This window comes from Bufo bufo, chromosome 1 (genome assembly GCF_905171765.1).
Source record: "Bufo bufo chromosome 1, aBufBuf1.1, whole genome shotgun sequence".
Taxonomy (NCBI): Eukaryota; Metazoa; Chordata; class Amphibia; order Anura; family Bufonidae; genus Bufo; species Bufo bufo.
Genome location: NC_053389.1, coordinates 486,228,538 through 486,245,265, shown reverse-complemented (window position 1 = coordinate 486,245,265; position 16,728 = coordinate 486,228,538).

Sequence of the window (16,728 nt, the reverse complement as noted above, 5' to 3'; positions counted from 1 at the left end):
CATGGGGCCGAAGCTGTCATCGGGCCCCCGAAGCCATGGGGCCGAAGCTGTCATCGGGCCCCCGAAGCCATGGGGCCGAAGCTGTCATCGGGCCCCCGAAGCCATGGGGCCGAAGCTGTCATCGGGCCCCCGAAGCCATGGGGCCGAAGCTGTCATCGGGCCCCCGAAGCCATGGGGCCGAAGCTGTCATCGGGCCCCCGAAGCCATGGGGCCGAAGCTGTCATCGGGCCCCCGAAGCCATGGGGCCGAAGCTGTCATCGGGCCCCCGAAGCCATGGGGCCGAAGCTGTCATCGGGCCCCCGAAGCCATGGGGCCGAAGCTGTCATCGGGCCCCCGAAGCCATGGGGCCGAAGCTGTCATCGGGCCCCCGAAGCCATGGGGCCGAAGCTGTCATCGGGCCCCCGAAGCCATGGGGCCGAAGCTGTCATCGGGCCCCCGAAGCCATGGGGCCGAAGCTGTCAACGGGCCCCCGAAGCCATGGGGCCGAAGCTGTCATCGGGCCCCCGAAGCCATGGGGCCGAAGCTGTCATCGGGCCCCCGAAGCCATGGGGCCGAAGCTGTCATCGGGCCCCCGAAGCCATGGGGCCGAGTTTTTTATTTATTATAACTATAAAAAGTGACCTGAAAAAAAGGTGCAGGTGAAATTAAACCATGAGCCTGACCGATGTGGCAGGCGATACCTAAGATAAACTACGTGGCCTGAATAACATGCAAGGCGAAATATCGTTAGGAACGAGACCTGACCGACGTGGAAGGTGACCCCAATATGAGTTCAACTGCATGACCTGAAAAGACGAAGGGAAACGTGACAGAAAATGGAGATAATAACGGACAAAGTAAAATTAAACCTGAATAAAATAAGCTGGCAAGCAGGTAAAGATATGAGTCATTCAAAAGCATAGATGCACAGGTGGACAGACAACCATTGGTCGGACCCCTGAAGCCATGGGGCTGAAGCAACCACCAGGGGCCCATGGGGCCGGGCAGCCGCCAGGATGCGAACCTTAGAATTAAGGACGGCTGGGGAAAAGATTGGGGCTTAACCCAACGGGTTTAGTAATCAACCGGGACTCGATAACCTAGAAAGACAAAGACATTGAGTAAAGCTTCTTAATGAAATGAGGCTGAAATGAACTGCAAGTACTAATCTGTAAAATATAAATGAACAAAATAAATCTTCTGAAAGGTGTGCCATGGAAAATAGTATCAGATGGCCGTATGACCTACCAATGTCGATGACAATTGTGAAATCCTCTAAGCCAAGAGCCATGCGTGAGAGTCCCCCATGGCGGGAGCCATGCGCGAGAGTCCCCCATGGCGGGAGCCATGCGCGAGAGTCCCCCATGGCGGGAGCCATGCGCGAGAGTCCCCCATGGCGGGAGCCATGCGCGAGAGTCCCCCATGGCGGGAGCCATGCGCGAGAGTCCCCCATGGCGGGAGCCATGCGCGAGAGTCCCCCATGGCGGGAGCCAAGCGCGAGAGCCCCTCATGGCGGGAGCCAAGCGTGAGAGCCCCTCATGGCGGGAGCCATGCGTGACAGCCCCTCATGGCGGGAGCCATGCGTGACAGCCCCTCATGGCGGGAGCCATGCGTGACAGCCCCTCATGGCGGGAGCCATGCGTGACAGCCCCTCATGGCGGGAGCCATGCGTGAGAGCCCCTTATGGTGGACAAGTATCAGATGACCGTGCGAACTACGAATGACGATGCCTGTCGTGAGGTCCTTTAAGCGAAGAGCCACTCGTGCGAGCCTCTTATGATTTTATTATTATTATTATTTTTTTTTTATAAACCACTTATGCAGCACCAGAATGCCTTGGGGACTCGCATAACCATGACCCCCTCCAACAGCAAACCTGGAAACACTAACCAGCCTACAACCATGTTGTACCCCTAACAAAAAAAAACATGAAAAAACGGTCATGGGGCCCCCGGAGCCATGAGGCCGGATCAGTCATAGGGCCCCCGAAGACAGAGGGATGACGTTGTGGTGACGATAAGTAATTAAAATGTAAGCCGGACCTGATGGCATATGAAGCGACTTGAATGATTAGATTGGCTAGAAGGTGGCCTAAGGAAGATGACTGCCAACAGGCGTTAAAAATATAGTCATTAGTAATCCGAAGCGCGTGCATACATAAAACACTAACCACCGCGAACCATAAACGTAAACATGAAATTGAAACAGAGATGGGAGAAAAAACAAGAGCCTGAGGCATTGCAAGTTCGCTAAGAGAAGTCTCTTATCGTGACAAACAAATAAACAGCTTGTGAAAACATAGCAGGAAACTTACTGGCCCACTGACCTCTGCTGAGGAGCTATTTGGTGAACTGGGGCAGGAGACCAATCTGAGTGAATACGAACCAGAAGTAAAAGGAGACCAGTCTGAGTGAATATGAACCAGGATTAAAACAGAAAGTAGGCCTATGGAATGTAACAGACCACCGAGGAAGGGAACGTAAGCCTGAAAAGAACGCAGTTATGTTTGTCGGGAGAGAGGTACCAGAGCGGTGGGTGCAGACTGCCCCAATGAGATTGAGCAAAACCATGACGTAGCAATGAACAGGAGAATGCAGCTTTGAGTGGGAGCAGAGTACAACAAATGCGCCCACACCATGCTCCCCAGGCACCACTCGCATCCAAAGCCGCACCCACCCACCTGTTGTTACAAATGGGCGAATGCAGCCCCGGACGCGAGCGGCACCCAAAAAAACACGGCACGGGCGCAGCTCTGAGTATGGGTAGCGCATGAAAAGCATGGTATAAAGCGGACGTATAAATGCAACCTGGAAGTGAGCAGAGTATTGACGTGATGCGAAAGCAGACACGTGGACGCAGCTCTAGTAGTGAAAGGAGTATAGGACAAGATGCGAAAGACATGCGGACGCAGCTTTGGATGTGAACAGAATATTAACTTGATGTGGCAGCAGACATGGAAAGCGGCTTTGGTGAGTGGGGTATACGACCTGGCGTAGCAGTAGAAGTGTGAACACAACTTTGGGTATAAGCAGAGCATGAAATTTGGTATAAACGCAGCTCTGGTTGTGAGTGGAGCAAGGTGGGAACACCAGGGTGGTGCGTCCAGAGCATGAAAACGGAGTAACAGTAGCAGCTATGGCTGTAAGCCGAGTATACAACATGTAATAACAGGCGTGTAATACAGATCCGGCTGTCGGCTGGGGACAGAATGAGATGTAACAGCCAACAGGTGAACGCAGCTTGAATGCGAGACCAATCTGAGTGAATACGAACCAAGAGTGGAAAAGTACAGGACAGTAAGGACTTGCGGATGCAGCATAAGACATGAAATAAAAGCCGAAAGTGTAAATGCCGCTCAGGCTAACAGCAGAGCATGAAAGTGCGGCAGGGTTTTTAAGTACATGGAGTAGTGAAATACATGAAGTCTAAAGATGGTGGTAGCGGGGGGAGGGGGGGAGACACATGGCAAGGAACAGCTACAGCAAGAGGCCTAAACAATAACAGCTGCGTCCGATCTCCAAACATGACGTCACGTGCAGCCCGGGTAACTTTCTTTACAGCAAACCGGCTGAAGTAACTTTTCATACGAGACGAACGAAACAAAGTGAAACTTGTAAGATTTATAGGAGCTAACTCCTATTACCAACAAACAAAGTTAAAAAGAAAATAGAAGTATTTAGCCCCAACGAGCAAACCTGAGGTAGCAGATTCTGAGGCAAAGCCTCCTGTTTGCTAGCAAAGTCGGTTCCGACCGGCCAGGAGAGACGGCCCCGGCCCAACCTACTTACATAGTATGGCGCGTGCATGCCACGGTAGCAGAGAGCCAAATAACAAGCTCCATGCTGCAAAGAAAGACTCCGACCACCAGAGAAGCTAGTTACTAATGACACCCAGCAGCAGCAGTGCACCTGAAAACACACGCCTGGAAGTGAGGGTGTGGCTCGTATATGAAGGGCCTCCGCCCCTCCCACAAATGCAGGCTGACTAATCAGCCTTACCAACTAACATAAAAATGTCTAAAATATTATAAATTGGTACCAATTTTTCAACTGTTGCCGGGGTGAGAATTAGTAGCCACACTTTGTGACAATTATTGTAGCAGTGTCACTACCTGTTATATCACATACCGCACATTGAATAGAAGCGTCCTGAAAGTTCCTCATGTAGGGCACTTTAGAGTAACTTGTCTCCAATGCAAACAATCGCCGTGCTCAGTGATTCCTCCAGAAGTGTTCAATCCAGCCAAAAGGATAATGGCAAAGTCCCAAACTACAATTTTACAATTCCTACCTGGTTCCTGGTAATGTGTCTCGCTGTGTGGCGTCTCACGCTCCTTCCTCGAGGCGAGCGGTGCCGGCTGTTTGGGCGTCTTGCGCCGCACGTCTCAGGCCGGTGACGTCACAGTATCGCGGGATCCAGCAGGTAGGAGTCTAATCAGCAATATTCGCTGAGAACTAGATCTGTAGTTGTTCGCTGAAGATTTATTTATGCATGGCCATGCAATCCATAAGAGGGTCCAGTAGACTAGGTGGGCGCTTTTTCCTTCTCTTTCACCAGACGCGTTTCGGGGCGTCTACACCCCTTCTGGACCACTGAGGAAGTGGTGTAGACGCCCCGAAACGCGTCTGGTGAAAGAGAAGGAAAAAGCGCTCACCTAGTCTACTGGACCCTCTTATGGATTGCATGGCCATGCATGAATAAATCTTCAGCGAACAACTACAGATCTAGTTCTCAGCGAATATTGCTGATTAGACTCCTACCTGCTGGATCCCGCGATACTGTGACGTCACCGGCCTGAGTCGTGCGGCGCAAGACGCCCAAACAGCCGGCACCGCTCGCCTCGAGGAAGGAGTGTGAGACGCCACACAGCGAGACACATTACCAGGAACCAGGTAGGAATTGTAAAATTGTAGTTTGGGACTTTGCCATTATCCTTTTGGCTGGATTGAACACTTCTGGAGGAATCACTGAGCACGGCGATTGTTTGCATTGGAGACAAGTTACTCTAAAGTGCCCTACATGAGGAACTTTCAGGACGCTTCTATTCAATGTGCGGTATGTGATATAACAGGTAGTGACACTGCTACAATAATTGTCACAAAGTGTGGCTACTAATTCTCACCCCGGCAACAGTTGAAAAATTGGTACCAATTTATAATATTTTAGACATTTTTATGTTATTGTATTTTATTGTGAATGGTGTATTATTGTTTTAACCCTATCTGACCATATAGGTTTTATCCCATAAGTAAAATTATTACCATATGACGCAGATGTTGTGAGTGGTCACTCTCTCTCCTGTTTAAATGCAGTGGCGGCTGGGCCTGAGGCGGATAGCAGTTTGGCGCATTTCCTTTCACCACCGAGGATTGCAGGGCGCTTCAGTTGGCCTCCTGTTGCTTCCTCCTCCTACTTCGCTTCATCATCCTCTACCGGCTCCTCATCTTGTCAGCATACTTCAGCACAGCCAGGGGTAAACGACAGCAGGCAGTTTTAAAACGTATCTGTTTGGGGGACAAACCCCACACCGCGCAGGAGCTGTGGACGGGCCTTGAACAACAGACCGATGAGTGGTTAGTGCCAGTGAACCTCAAGCCTGGCCTGGTGGTGTGCGATAATGGGTGAAATCTCGTAGCAGCTCTGGGACTAGCCGGTTTGACTCACATCCCTTGCCTGGCGCATGTGCTGAATTTGGTGGTGCAGAGATTCCTTAAAAATTGCTGCATAAAGTGCGGGCCGTCTGTGCATGCTTTCGGCGTTCTCACCCTGCTGCTGCTTGCCTGTCAGCACTGCAGCGTAACTTCGGCCTTCCCGCTCACCGCCTCATATGCGACGTGCCCACAAGGTGGAACTCCACCTTGCACATGCTGGCCAGACTGTGCGAGAAGCAGCAGGCGATAGTGGAGTTTCAGCTGTAGCACGCACGGGTGAGTCGCTCTGCGGAACATCACCACTTCACCACCAATGACTGGGCCTCCATGCGAGACCTGTGTTCCTTGTTGCGCTGTTTCGAGTACTCCACCAACATGGCCAGTGCCGATAACACCGTTCTCAGCGTTACTATCCCACTTCTATGCCTCCTTGAAAAAACACTGCTGGCGATCATGGAAAAGGATGTGGCACAGGAGGATGAGGAGGAAGAGGGATCATTTCATAGGGTTTCCAGCCAGTCATTACAAGTGGCTCCGAAGGTGGGTTCCTGCATCCACAAACGCCAGGTACACAATTGACCAGCCAGAGCACAGATCTGTAGGATAACGAGGTGGAAGATGAGGAGGAGGAGATGGAGGAGGAGGAACCATGTTCAAATCAGGGTGACACCCAGACCAGCTCATGGCCATAACTGGTGTGTGGCTGGGGGGATACCGGGGACACAGACGATACACCTCCCACAGAGGACAGCTTTTCGTTGCCTCTGGGCAGCCTGGCACACATGAGCGATTATATGCTGCAATGTTTTCGCAACAACCGCCGAGTTGCCCACATTCTAACTTGTGCTGATTACTGGGTGGCCACGCTGCTGGATCCCCGTTACAAGGACAACGTACTGTCCTTAAATCCCTCACTGGAGCGTGATCGTAAGATGCGCGAGTACAAGCGCACGCTGGTAGACGTGCTGCTGGTGGCATTCCCACCTGACAGCAGGGGCACAGTGGAAGCACAAGGCGAAGGTAGAGGAGGAGAAAGAGTTCGCCAATGCAGCAGGGACACCGGCAGCACCTCAGAAGGCAGGGTTTGCATTGCCGAAATGTGGAAAAGCTTTGTCAGCACGCCACAACAACCAGCACCACCAGCTGATATGGAACGTCTTAGCAGAAGGCAGCATTTCAGCAACATGGTGGAGCAGTATGTATGCACACACCTACACGTACTGAATGATGGGTCTGCCCCCTTCAACTTCTGGGTCTCTAAATTGGGCACATGGCCTGAGCTTGCCCGTTACGCCTTGGAGGTGCTGGCCTGCCCTGCAGCCAGTGTATTATCTGAACGCGTGTTTAGCACGGCAGGGGGCGTTATCACAGACAAGTACAGCCGCCTGTCCAAAGCCAAGCTCACGTTCATTAAAATGAAAAAGGCATGGATCCCACAGGACTTGTCTGTACCTTGTGCAGAATAGACATGTATACTGGCCTTAACCAGCCATTGTATACTACAGCGCAAATGCTCATTCTTGTATTTTGGATATTTCACACTCTTTTGGAGTATACCCTGATAAAAAATTTATAAATTAAAACCAAAAACCAGTGTTGGCTACCTCGTCCTCCTCCACCGCTGCTTCCACCTACACCGCTACGTACACCGCTACGTACACCGCCTCCTCAAACTCCTACTTCATATGGACCTCCACCTCATAAATCAATATTTTTTTTCTATTTGTATGTATTTTATTTTATTTTATGTCATTTAACTAATTTGTCTGTTACATTTTCGGGTGAAATTCACAAATTTTTGGGTGTGATATACTTCTGCTCTACCTAGTTGACAGCTTAATAAATTTCACTCTTTTTTCTGTTACATTCTTGGGTGACATTTTACAATTTTTGCTCTGCATAGGTGACAGGTAGAGTTGAGCGGACACCTGGATGTTCGGGTTCTAGGAGTTCGGCCGAACTTGAAAAAAAAGTCAATGGGGACCCAAACTTTTGGGCACTAAAATGGCTCTAAAATAGTCCTAAAAAAAGGGCTAGAGGGCTGCAAAAGGCATCAAAATGTGCTTAAGAGCAAGGCAACTGTTCTGCAAACAAATGTGGATAGGGAAATGATTTAAAATAACATAAAATACAGAAAAATAAAAAAAAAACAATCTGGATCTAGGAGTAGGAGGTTGAGGAGGCGGTGGATGGGTGGATGTGGCGGTGTAGGTGGAAGAGGCGATGAAGGAGGAATAGGTAGCCAACACTGATTTGTGTTATTTTTTTTTTTTATTGGGACATATATAAAAATAAAACAAAGAATAAGTGCACTTGAGTACAAGAATGGATGGTTGAGGCTGGTATAAATATCTATTCTGCACAAGGTACGGACAACTCCTGTGGGATCCATGCCTGGTTCATTTTAATAAACGTAAGCTTGTACACCCTGTCTGTGGCCTGTGATAATGCTCTCTGCCGTGCTAAACACACGTTCACACTATACACTGGCTGCAGGGCAGGTCAGCACCTCCAAGGCTGACAAAGCTTTTCCACATTTGGGCCATGCTAACCCTTCCTTATCAGGTGCTGGCAGTGCCCCAGCTGCTTTGGCAAATCTTCCTCCTCCTCTGCCTTCGCCTTGTGCTTCCACTGTGCCTCCGCTGTCAGGTGGGAATGCCATCAGCAGCGTGCTCTTGTAGTCGCGCATCTTCCGATCAGTAACAGATGTTTTCACTAAATTTAGTTCCCTGTCAGCAATGCAGAGCAGGGGTTCATTCACGGCAAAAGGGGTTCATGTCACCCAGCAATAGAACAGAGGATTTTGAGAAATTTAGGCCCCTGTCACCCAGGCACAGCAGGGGTTCATTCACGGCAAAAAGGGGTTCATGTCACCCAGCAATAGAACAGAGGATTTTGAGAGATTTAGGCCCCTGTCACTCAAGCACAGCAGGGGTTCATTCACGGCAAAAGGGGGTTCATGACACCCAGCAATAGAACAGAGGATTTTGAGAGATTTAGGCCCATGTCACCCAGGCACAGCAGGGGTTCATTCACGGCAAAAGGGGGTTCATGTCACCCAGCAATAGAACAGAGGATTATGAGAGATTTAGGCCCCTGTCACCCAGGCACAGCATGGGTTTGTATACGCCAAAAATGTTAAAATGTCACCCGACAATTGAAAATAAGAATTTTTTCAATTTAGGGCACTAAAATTGGTACTTTTTTGCATTAAAATGGCTCTAAAATAGTCCTTGAAAAGGCTAGAGGGATGTAAAAGGCAGTAAAATGTGCTTAAGAGCATGGCAACTGCTCTGCAAACAAATGTGGATAGGGAAATAACTTAAAATGAAATAAAATAACTAGAAAATTGCAAATTATTAACCTGCAACTCAGAGAAGGAGGTGGATATGGAGTCGGAGGTTAAGGAGGCGGTGAATGTGGTGTTGTAGGTAGAGGCAGCAATGGAGGAGGAGGAGGTAGTCAACAATTTTTAATTTTTTTTTCATTGGGGTAGGTAGCCCCCAAAATATTGGGACAAATAAAAAATAAATAAAAAAAAGAATCATTGCACTTGACTTGAGTTCAAGAATGTATGTTTGATGGTGGTATAAATGTCTATTCTGCACAAGGTACAGACAAGTCTTGTGGGATCCAAGCCTGGTTCATTTTAATGAATGTGAGCTTGTCCACGTTGGCTGTGGACAGGCGGCTGCGTCTGTCTGTAATTACGCCTCCTGCCGTGCTAAATACACGTTCAGACAGTACACTGGCTGCAGGGCAGGCCAGCACCTCCAAGGCATACAGGACAAGCTCTGGCCATGTGGACAATTTGGAGACCCAGAAGTTGAATGGGGCAGAATCATCAGTCAGTACTTGTAGGCATGTGCACAGGTACTGTTCCACCATGTTGTTCAAATGCTGCCTCCTGCTAGCACGCTCCATATCAGCAGTTGGGGCCGGTTGTTGCGGCGAGGTGACAAAGCTTTTCCATATGTCGGCCATGCTAACCCTGCCTTCTGAGGTGCTGGCGCTGACACAGCTGCATTGGCGACCTCTTCCTCCTCCCCTGCCTTCGCCTTGTGCTTCCACTTGTCCCCCAGCGTCAGTTGGGAATGCTCTCAGCAGGGGCGGATTAAGTGCATGATAGGCCCAGGGCTGTCTACCCAACTTGGCCCCCCCCCCCCCCCACCTCCATTTTATTTATTTTTTTATTTTTTATGAACAGGCTGCGGTGCTTCATTGGCTCCACAGTCTCTTCTTAGGCCATATGACATCTTCAGACTAAAAAAGAACACCCCAAATTGGGTCCTAAACTGAAAAATTTGCCCCCACATAGTGTAGACCCTCTGATAATAATTTTCCCCCACATAGTGTAGTCCCTCTCATAATAATTTGCCCCCTCACAGCAATTTGCCCCCACATAGTGTAGTCCCTCTCATAATATTTTGCCCCCACACAGCAATTTTCCCCCACACTGCCCCCCCCCCAAAAAAATGAACAAAAAATGAAAAGATAAATACTCACCTATGTCCAGGGCCAGGCGCTTGCTCGCAGAGGAAGGCAGGATGAGTCAGGCGCATCACAGTGCTGCATCCCGGCACAGGCGCGCGATGACGTCATCACGCACGCCTGCGCCAGAACAGTATTAGGCCCAACCAAATATCGCTGTAGATTTTCTGGCAGATACTGGGACCCGAGGTAGTAGGTTCAGTAGGATGTGTAGCTGTGGCAGAACGGCCATGTCCTCTCCCTGCACCAGAGGCTCCACCAACACCACCACCATGACCATGACCGCGTCCCTTATTAGATGTTTGCCTCATAGTTAGCGTTCACAAAGCAAAGTAAAAAGTGGTTAAGTCTGTTAAAAATAATGAACCGCCAATAAAAACCCTGATGTAGGGTATTGCACTAATTATTTTTTTTAACTCTATATGACAGCGGTATTTGTGGCCTAAATTTCACAGTAACTTATGCACATCTAATCCCAGATGAGCAGTATATCAGAGGGTTTTTTCACCCCAGTAACCAAAAATCCATATTTCTGGCCTAAATGTGACAGTCACTAATGCACGTCTTATCCCAGATTTTGCAGTATATTAGAGGGTTTTTTCACCCCAGTAACCAGAAAGATGTATTTCTGGCCTAAATGTGGGTCAGGAAGTCACAGCGGTTGGCTGCGCGCTCTATGTAAGATAGGGCTGTTTCCTTATGGTAGCTTTCTGGGTTTGCTTTGCAACCCTTTTTGGCTCACTCAGGGATCCGTAGCTCCTTCTCCTCAGCTGTTCCTTGTCCAGCACTCCCAACCTCCTTATATTCCCCTCTCACACTTCTCTGGTTGCCAGATATAGAGCTTCCTGCCTGGACTTCTATACTGACCCTCTGGAGCTGTGTTGCTGCGTTCTCTGGTAGTTGGTCCAGAACGTTACCCTCCGGATCCCTGTTGGACCTTTGTGGTCTGCTGTGGTCGCCCATGTTTGTCTGTATTGTCTGTCCTCTCCCTGGTGTTTCCCTCTTAGTGTCAGTGGTGCGGACTAGCGATCCCACCGGCCCGTTCACTATCTAGGGCTTATTCTAGGGAAAGCCAGGGTTTAGGCACGTGATCGCCGCACGGGTGAGGAACCCGTCTAGGGACGTCAGGGCAGTCAGGTGCCAGCCGCAAGGTGAGTCAGGGGTCACCACCTTTCCCTCTCCCTTGGGCAGGGCTTTCCCTTTTCCCTCCCTGTGCGTGACGCCGGTCATTACACAGATATGCAGTATATATTAGAGGGTTTTTTCACCCCAGTAAGCAAAAAGATGTATTTCTGGCCTAAATGTGACAGTCACTTATGCACGTCTTATCCCAAATATGCGGTATATTAGAGGTTTTTTCACCCCAGTAACAAAAAAGCCATATTTCTGACCAAAATGTGACAGTCACTTATGCACGTCTAATCCCAGATGTGCAGTATATTAGAGGATTTTTTCACCCCAGTAACGAAAAAAAAATATTTCTGGCCTAAATGTGAGGCATCTTAAGAGTCCTGTATTGTTATTTATCATCACTACCTCCCCGAGTCAGGAGTGGGTAATTGCCGCGCGCTCCCTCCTTTACGTGGAAGCTTATGCTTCAATACTTTGTCCCACATTTCCGCTCGATGACATTTAATTTCATCCATTGACCTCCCTTGGATGTGGTATCCCTTTCTCAGGCTCCCTTTTCCGGCCTGAATCCCTGATTCCCCGCTACCCGTGATTACCATGGTAGGCGCATAAAAGAACTTTGAAATTTGATAGAGAAGATATCCAGTTGGATCGTGGACATTACGGGGACGTGCGATATGGTGGAGCAGTATGTGTGCACACGCCTACACGTACTGAATGATGGGTCTGCCCCCTTCAACTTCTGGGTCTCCAAATTGGGCACATGGCCTGAGCTTGCCCTTCACACCCTGGAGGTGCTGCCCTGCCCTGCAGTCAGTGTATTGTCTGAAAGTGTGTTTAGCACGACTGGTGGGGGTTATCACAGGTTATATTTACCAATGTTTTGGGGTGTACCATAATAAAAAAATTAAAATTAAAAATTAAAACCAAAAAGCAGTGTAGACTACTTCCTCCTCCTCCACCGCCGCTTCCACCTACACCACCACACCACATCCACCGCCTCCTCAACCTCCTATTCCATATGAACCTCGTCCTCCTAGATTAAGATTATTATTTTTTATTTTTGCATATTTTATGTTATTTAAAGTAATTTCCCTATCCATATTTGTTTGCAGAGCACTTGCCATGCTCTTAACCACATTTTGTTGGCATTTGCAGCCCTCTAGCCCTTTCCATTACATTTTTGGAGCCATTTTAGTGCTCAAAAGTTCGGGTCCCCATTGACTTCAATGGGGTTCGGGTTCGGGGTCAAGTTCGGGTCCCAAACTCTAACTTTTTTGTGAAGTTCAGCCGAACCTGTCGAACCCGAATATCCAGGTGTCCGCTCAACTCTATTTGCGATCTACACTAGGATGATATTGCGAATATTCAAAAAAATATATATATATACTGTATAGAAAGGTTATTGAATATTATGTTAGGACAATCGGAAAACTTTTTGTCGCCCTAATGATATTGATCTAGGTGTGCAGGTCCACCCAAGCCATCCAACAGATGCCAAATAATTTTGAGGTTTACTGGCTCTCAGTCAGATGAGAGCTGGTTTGGAATATCTCATAGTGCACAAGGCTGCCATTGTAAGGTATGCTGGCTGTTATCTGTCTCATGGATAGATGGATGGCTTGTACATACCTGGCTTTTGTCATATAGCCTTTGTGTGGTTGTCTATTGTATGTAGTACATAATAGGACTCTAAGACGCATCCAGCTATCATCTTAATGCTGTCGCCAAACCATTTTGATGAGGTTTCCATCAATTTCAAACCTTTTTTTATAAACCAGACACCCTCTTGTCTTTCAAGCAGGGGGTGCCTGGTTGACTTTCATTGTATTAAATTGTATTCGAGCACCCGAAGTATTCGGTCGAGCACTGGGATCTGCTGAGCATAGCGATGCTCAAGCCGAACAGGTATTCGGCGGAGCATACTCGCTCATCACTAATTAATACTAACTCATATCATTTATGTTTTATTAAAATTAAATTGCTATATCATTTTTGTATTAGAAACATAGAAACATAGAATGTGTCGGCAGATAAGAACCATTTGGCCCATCTAGTCTGCCCAATATACTGAATAATATGGATAGCCCCCGGCCCTATCTTATATGAAGGATGGCCTTATGCCTATCCCATGCATGCTTAAACCCCTTCACTGTATTTGCAGCTACCACTTCTGCAGGAAGGCTATTCCATGCATCCACTACTCTCTCAGTAAAGTAATACTTCCTTATATTACTTTTAAACCTTTGCCCCTCTAATTTAAAACTTTGATGTTAACTATTGATTGTATGACAGGTAGAGTTACTACACATACCTACCATATGCAGGTAAAACCATCATAAGTGTAAATGTACACTGACAAGCAAAAGTGTAACAATGTTTTGAACTTTTGACTTTCAGGCTCCATATCTCACCATCCACTACAGCTTCAAATGTGAGACTACCATCATTATATAGACAATCATCATGGCTATCTCATACATAAATTCGACTTGCAACTATTAAGCATATGATTAGTTATGCAGATTCTTGTCATGTAACTGCATTGTTACTGTTTTGATCCTAAAAGTCAAAAAATAAAATAAAATTATTTTATTAGTATTTTGTAAATCCATCTTTGGCCTGCAACACTGCCTAAATCCTTTAGGACTTGCTCTCGATCAGATTCAAGCATGTCTTAACCCAAATCTGTTCACAGGTCTCTTCTACACATTCCCAATGTTAGTTCATACTAATTGACTTATTTGGTTTTTTCAACTATACCGGCCACAAGTGTTTGATTGGGTTGAGGTTTGGGTACTGTGTGAGTCAATTGAGCACCTCTACTTCATTGTCATTGAATCATTTATTCGCCAATCTTGATGTATGCTTCGGGTCATTGTCCTGCTGGAACAGTATGTTGCTGTTGACTCATAGTACTCAAATGTACTAAGTAACTTGTTTTGTAAGATACTCATATCTAGCTCAGCATTGAGACCACCATCAATCCTGGTCAAGTATCCAATGCCTTCGGCTGTGAAACAACCCCATATCATCAGGCTTTATCCACTAAACTTGACCACACCCATTAGAGGCCAGTCTATTGACTTTTGTGTCATCACTCCAAATTACTCGTTTCCAATCTTCTACTGTCTACTGTTCGTTCTTTTTTGTAAACTTGAGCCAACACCTACTATAATGATATTAATGTCAAGGCTTCTTCACCCTTTTTTGGGACACCATTCCATACATGTGTAATGCGCCCTACGCAGTGCTTGCATGCATGTCTGGGATTTCACTATTACAAAGCATACAAGACACCTCCACTGCTGTGTTTGTCGCATCAGAGCTGATAGTCCTTGTGATATTTTGCCTGGATACCACCTCTTGACTTTGGAATGGATGGACAGACTTTATTTCATGTTCTTCCAACTGTCAAGGCACTCACTTATGCAGTTTGACAATTTTCTTGACCGAGAAACAGCTATCAATAAGCTGGATGATGCTGTTTCTCTTTTCTTGGGAAATCTTCTTCATGGCTTCTATTGGATTTCAACCAGTGACTTTTCACTTGGGAATCTACCTAATAACACACTGAGCTATTAGGGAATATGAGAACAGGTTGTAATTTGTAGTATACAAGAAGAAAAAGATTGTTCCACCACCTGGAGATAAACGGTAACAATGCAGGTACATGACAAGAATTTGCATAACTAACCATATGCTGAATAGTTGCACGTCCGATTTATGTATGAGATAACCAAGATGATTGTCTACAAAATGATGGTAGTCTGAAGGTTGAAGCCATATTGGATGGTGAGATATGGAGCCTGAAAGTCAAAAGTTCAAAATATTGTTACCCTTTTGCTCGTCAGTGTATGTTACATCAATTACTCCATCATAAGGAACACAAGTGGGGAAATGAACCTTAAGCAGGAAGAAATAGTTAAAAGATAAGAAGGAAAAGAGCCAAAACAACAGCTCATCTGCACATATCTCTTTCTTGGTTATTTCCCTTGAGCAGATCAGAGAATATTGGCTTAGCTACAGTAGGTAAGGGGCCTTTGTTGGGTGTCTGGGGATACTCTTTCTCATTGGAGAGCACCTAGTATACATGACAAGTATTGCAATCCAGGAAATGCTTCTCTGGATTTCTGGGAAAAAAATAGTCCTCATGCATACTGTACTAAGTGCTTTCCTTAATGAGAAAGAATACCCCACATGCTCTCCTTTGATAAAGGGTAATTAGTCGCCTGAAAGGAGATGTGAACAGAGGACATGCTTCTAGCTATTAAGCTAGAAGTTGTGCCTTAAGGCAGGTTTAAAAGGCTAAGCATTGACTTTGATGAAAATGGTGGTGTGAGACACTCGGTTTTCTTTTGGAAGAAAAATTGATCTCTATGTCTCTTTCTACATGGAGTGTTATATATTGGCGGGCCTACCTTTCTCTTTGATTTGTGTAGAATCAATTCAGACCTGAAATTAATCCTTTTTAAGAGTTTGGCAAACTGGAAACACATTTCAAAACATTTGCTCATCTCCACGTTGCAGTTGTACCTGGCCTTGTGTGCCTGAAGGTTCACAAGCACTGTTACTTACATTTAAAGTACTAGCTGAGCACTCAGGTTTACACTACTGCATAGCAATCAAGTAGTTCAGTATACATTTTTAGTTTGCTGTAAACAAAATTATGTTACTGACCTAGGAAGAGACCTTGGTGACACTGGAGCGCCACTGTCTCCTCAAACAGGAGGATGGGTCATAAATATCAGAATCTTGGAGAACCCCTTTAAGTGGGATATTTAATTTCCTTGTTGAATCTTCTGGCACTTTGTGCACCAGAATCTGAAATCTATAAACTGATATAAATTTTAATATAATTTACACCAGTTTCTGGCATAAATTATAGTAAATGAGGTGAGTCACGGGAAGCCCAGCTCCTCCTGTTAGGTCCCTCTCCCTTTCTCAACACTTTTTAAAAGTTGAACAAGCACAAAAAGCCACAAGTTATGGTGTAAATATGGCAAATGTCCTATTATGCTGCATTTTATACCACAAAAGTGTCATAAAGGCTTTAGTAAATATGTTTCACTATATATTTTAATATACAGTTCTTAATAGTCATATTCTGAATCATTGCTGGTATTTAGATTGCATTTGACTTGGATCTAAAAAAAATGTAGCTGAATTAATCATTGTAATTGTTCTACAATTACTTTAGAAGAACTATTACAAGATGAGATATGATAATAAAACTGATAATGTTTATATGAAATAAACTGTAAGAATAATTTGTTATTTGCTGAGTTTCACCAGTGTGGTAGGTTAAAAAAAAAAATCTAATAACTTGTTTTACTCTGAGAAATGCCACTCTGTTTTCCCTGTTTTTTTAAATTTGAAGTTCAATGCACTTAATCATCATAAAACATAATTAGGTTGATTTTCTTGAATTCTTCAGCACTTTGTTTTGCATACCAAACAATTTTCACTAGATTCA